Consider the following 5,871-nt stretch of genomic DNA (forward strand, 5'->3'; position numbering starts at 1 on the left):
TGAAATAAGTTTTCTAGCCCCCTAATTTGGTGTAATATTATTCATTAATATTTTATCTGATGTTTCCCGCAAATTTTGTTCAGTATCAGTCAACTCGTATCCCCCCCCCCTCCCCCGCATACTACGAGTAATAGATTCTGTATATATAATATACATTTAATTAAAGTTCCTGTTTAAAAAAACAAAAGCTCAACAAGCAGTATTTCAATTACTATTGGGGCTAGCCTGTTAACATCAAGCTAAATCAAATACAGTATCTTACCACATACATCATTGTTTCCTTTTTTAGTATCAGCCTGAAGAGGGGGGATCAGACAAAGCCAACTTATTCAGCAGTTGGTCATTAATCCCATTATATGCTATAATATAGTTTTGTTGATTATACAAATGAACGATCAAACGTATACGGGGTACAATTTCACGAATTTCAACTAACTTGACACAATGAGCAATGGAAGAAGCATGCATCCTCATTCTTGAAGACATTTCAGATGTGCACGGTTATCATCAGGAGTGGTACCAACTTTTTTACCAAGAATTTCAATCGACTGTCAGAGATCTTATCTGATGCCACAGAACCTTGAACATCCCGTCCACCCAGATCGTCAATTGATGAAGTCATCTTCAATCCTGATTTGTATCTTTTGTAAAAAGGAAGGCCCTTTTGTAAAAAGGAATGGATTGTATGTTTTCTCTTCCGGTGCCCGCGTTCCAGCTGAGGTTGAAAAAGATGTCATGCATGCAATTACCACAGGGAAAGACCAGAAAGAGATGTTTATCAAAGAGCGATTAGAGAAAAAGACATCGTTCTCTGACCCCATCAAGAAACTGAAGCTCAAACCATGGCAAAGACAAAAAAGAAATTCAAGCTTAAAACATCCCAACGAAAAGTAATATAGTACAAGCAACAAGGGGACATTGCTATCCAGCTGATGGTAAAGGCACAAAGTTCAAGCAGCCAACTTGATCTACGGGAATTCTTTGATCCCTGTTCTCTACTCAATTGGAACGTTGGAACAACTTCTTTGAGATACATTTAAGGGCCTACACTATCTCCGGAAGGATGTAGAGAACTCGCAACCTCCATCCACTTGCAATTCCTTGGTAGTGGAAGATGGTAATGCTGTTTTCTACTACGTAAAAGAGATGCCTGCATACTTCCACAAAATTTGCATCAAAATTTTGACAGGTTTTGAGACAGAAATTTGCATATTAAATATATGCAAATTTGTGACGTCATTAATAATTGAAGAGAATAAAATGAATTAAAATAATTTTGTCTACCTGTTGTTGTATGATTTAAAAAGATTGTTTATTAATTTGATGGAGGTTAGACTTATATCTGCTGAGAAACAGGGTAAAATGTAAGCACATAATTCACAAACCCTAAGAAAATGTACAATACACGGAAAACTGATATGTTTACATACAAAATAATGGGGAAAAAACAATGTCTACATGAGTTGACTGAATTCCTTTTGCAGGAAACATCAGATAACATATCAATGAATAATTTTACACCAAATTAGGGGGTTTGAAAACCTATTTCATGATAATAGCAGACAAAATACAATTTTCAGGTGATTTTGACAGGTTTTGAGACAGAAATTTGCATATCAAAATATATGCAAATTCATGACGTCATTAATAATTGAAGACAATAAAATAAAAAAATAAAATTTTGTCTACCTATTGCTCTATAGTTTACGAAGATTGTTTATAAATTTGGTGGAGATTAGCGTTATATCTGTCGAGAAACAGGGTAAAATGTAAGCACATAATTCACCAACCCTAAAGAAAGTGTGTAAAACACGAAAAACTGACATATTTACATATTCAAATAAGGAGCAAAAAACAGTGTCCAAATGAGTTTTTTTCTTGGGAACATCTTTTTTCTGATATTATGGATCCCAATGAACAAAATGACACCCAAAAAGTAGGATCATAGGGGGTGCACGGTAGCCCCCACTGGCCCACGGACTAAACGTGATAGCAATATTTTGCTTAAATATACATGTAGCCATTGGCTAGGATATTTTCAGCAACCCCCCCCCCCCTCTCCTCCCCCTGTTGTCAGTACATGTAATTAGAAACTGATTAAAATATATTTTTTAAATAATATATTTAAGGATCATTTCAGGTAGACAGGAAGACTTTGGTGATAAGCTGACAACGGTTGCTCGAAAAGTTGCCAGGTGTGATGAGATAGATAAACTCGGGAAGGCTCTCGGCTTTGAGCCAGAAGATATACAACGTTATGTCGACACAAACATGAAGAATTCAGAAGTATCATACATGGGTACACTAGCAATGCTCCGATACTGGAGAAAGAAGCAAACTGAGGCCACAGAGTATGAAGCCCTGAAGATTGTTCTAAAGAAGGCTGGTCAACAACATCTTGCCTTCAAGCTATTTGGTACTTAAAGTGATAGGTGAGTTCTGTTTTCAGATTGCAAATACCTTCAAAGTGCATGGATATTGCTCTTATTCTTATCTATGACATTGCTAGTGCCCTTTTAGGACCTATAATTGCTAAGAAGGTTATTTAAGACTCCAAAATGTGTGAAATTTAGAAATATTTGAAATGGTTATATTTATGGGTAGTTCAGCCATCCCTGAACCAAATTTCGATCAAACAGATGATTTTGTCAAATAAATTGTATGCTCTTTCAAATTATCTCACAAAACAAAAATATTTTGTGGAGTGCCCTTGTACCAAATCTCAACTATTCCCTTTAATGAAATGCAAATTATTTGCTTCTCTTTTGAGGACTAAATTGTTCCAATGATGTAAATAGAGATATTAGTGTATAATGGTTACAAAGCAAGTTCGCCATTGTTGGATGGCCTTGAGGGGAATATATGAATATATTGCCCGCAACAGAATGATATTGCTCTGAGTCATAAGATGAGGGCAGTGTCGTTCTTTTAAGAGCAACATCTTCAATATTCTTACTCCTAGAAATGAGAGCGAGCCAATATCACTATTGTCTTTTATATATTAGCCTCGGTTACATAATCATGCCTATTTGTAGCAATTACAAACAGTTTTTATTAATTTTTGTTAGCCTTTCAGTCCTATTTTCTTCAGTTTATAACTATTCATATCATGCATGTTACCTGTACTGAGCAATTTATGATGTCAATTGTCACAATGCATATTAATTGGTGAAGGCTCTTTTTTATTTACTTTAAATTATTATTGAAAGTACTTTTCAGTTACAGACTGTTGTGTGATGATGTGTGATGGTTGTACATGTAAAATGAAAATTATTTCAAATTCATCTTTCTCAATTTGTATTTATGCCATGTACCAACTTTCTTAGTTATAAATAGAATGATATCGCATATTCCTGTATTTTAATCGATTGACAAAAATATTATTATCCCTGACAGCAGATTCAGGCGTGCCCGAACACAATTTTTGCACATTCTCCACTCCCCGGGGAGCATTCTAGCCCGGCACCATTTTACAGACACGTATAATGCTGTCCAACTACCATTATCCTTTTTTCATCCTACTCGATATCCAATTAACCCCTGGGTGGAGAAAAGCAATGTAGATAAAAGAATTGCTTAATGAAATATAAGTGTGCCAGGGATATATCGAACCCAAACCTTCGCCTCTCCAGTTAAGTGTTCAAACCACTCGACTACGATACCCCTGTGTAAAATAGAAGGCCATTAAAAGTATGCTTTACCATGCCATATCAAAATACAATTTGGTCCCAGAAGGTGATGCATCTCTTGCATGTTAAACTACAAAACAACTTTTAAGAAGTAAAGATCCAAAATGATGGAGACTACTTCTAACACATGACTTTGTAATAATTTCAACGGAAGGCTTTCAATAGTGCTGATGCTCCATTATTATATTTTTCACAACATATGATTATTTTTGTGTGCTAGTATACAAAGTTACATGCTGGTGTCTGTACATGTAAAAGAATTATATAAAGGATAGGCAGTTGATTCCTTAACTATTGATTATTATAAATGGGGTTTGAAGTATTTTCAGACAAAAACTTATTATACATTTTTATATGCATATTCCTGCCTTGATGTTAAGAGTTAAACTTCTAGGATAGCGCATCTAATGTAAATATATCTACCTTTTACTTGCCACTGGGTTTATAAAGTGCAATTGCTGTACGTACATATACTGTGTGTGTATATAATATGAGTTTACTGTATGTAAGGTAAATTCTTTTGAGCCTGTGGGTGTGCTATATATTTTATACATGAATTTAAAGGTTTGCTATTTCTCTTGCTATTGGAATGGTGTGTTTTTTGGCATTAAATGTTAAAAGTTTTAAATATATTATTTGTTGTAAAAGATTGTCAATACAGGGTTTCATAGATATTTTTATATATTTTTTCCAAGTAGGAATCAAGAATATTATACATTGCTGCACTTTGAAGTGTAGTCATCAGTTATTGCATTGGCTTCACAAGTATCATGCATGGTCTTTTTTTTACCATCAGATTTATATACGTTATATCTATACAATGTTTTTTTATCATGGTTTGTAAAATAAAGACAAAGTGAAATGTGATGAAATTAAATATACATGTACTTGCTCGCTAATCTGATACACGTATACTCATCCCTATAATCCAGTCCATAAGGATTTGAAAGAAAAACATAGTTTACATTACAATGTATAAACCATATTGCAATGAAAGTAGATTATATTTGAGTCGTTGCGATTTTTTTTTCGACCCCCCCCCCCAAAAAAAGTGTCCGCTTACCCCCCACCCCCCCCCCCCCCCCCCCCCCCCCACTGAGCGACTTTTCGGCCGGCGCGATTTTCAAATTTGCGGGAGCAAAATATTTTGGGCCCGATTTTAACCCCCCCCCCCCCCTTGAAAAAAATCCTGCGTACGCCCCTGATTCCAGTTATTCAACGGGTAAAGGCTTGTTCGGGTATAGCGCGGTAAACCCCCGGGAAAATAAAGCAGCCGCGTTATTTTAAACGTATAAACTAATAGCAACTTGAGCAACAAAGGGCTTTTGCGTATTTATTGAGCTTTGTGCTTCACAATACAGAAATGGAAAGCACAGTGTCTATAAGTTTGATAAAACTGAATCCCAAACATGTCATTAACTCTTAAGCTGCCACCCATACAATGCACCCAGTGCCACAGTGCTAATCTCTATTGTGCCAGCAACAAAGCCCCTGCGTGCCAAGTTAATTTTAGGGTTGGTTCAAGTGCGTGTTTTTAAAATCTTTACTATGTTTGATCCACTATAACTTCTCATTCGTATGTTGTATAAACAAACATTGTACATGAGAGTTGTAGGAAATTTCACCCTTTTTCCATTGATACCAATATCATTTCATGAATGTGTAATTTTGCTGAGGTAAATAAGCACTATCAGTGAGTTGTCGAACCAATCCGTCGTCTCATATGGTTTCTGTATGTAGTAAATATGTTCAGTGCACACAACAAAGTACCCTCCTGTTGCATGGATACCATTTGCAAGGTTTATTTCTATATTATGTCTCGTTTATGTGCTACATGTATAATCTCGCACCAGATCCGGGTCAATGAAGCATGCCCGTTTCTTGCGATGGGGAGGCATACTGATGATATATCAGTGGCGGATCCAGGGGGGGGCCGAAACGGCCGCGGCCCCCCCCCCTATTGGCGGCGCAAAAAAAAAAAAAAAAAAAAGGAGGAAGAAAAGAAGAAAAAAAAAAGAAAGGAGAAGAGGAGAAAAAAAAGGAGAAGAGAAAAGAAAGGAGAAGAGAAAGGACAAAAGAAGAGAAAAGAAAAGAGAAGAGAAAAGATGAAGAAAAAAACCCTCCCCCCCCCCCCCCCCCCCCCTCCAACTCCGGGGTCGGAGGGACCGAATTTGTGTTCCCT

The sequence above is a fragment of the Strongylocentrotus purpuratus genome, unplaced genomic scaffold, assembly GCF_000002235.5.
Source record: "Strongylocentrotus purpuratus isolate Spur 01 unplaced genomic scaffold, Spur_5.0 spur5_contig_812, whole genome shotgun sequence".
NCBI classification, from domain to species: Eukaryota; Metazoa; Echinodermata; class Echinoidea; order Camarodonta; family Strongylocentrotidae; genus Strongylocentrotus; species Strongylocentrotus purpuratus.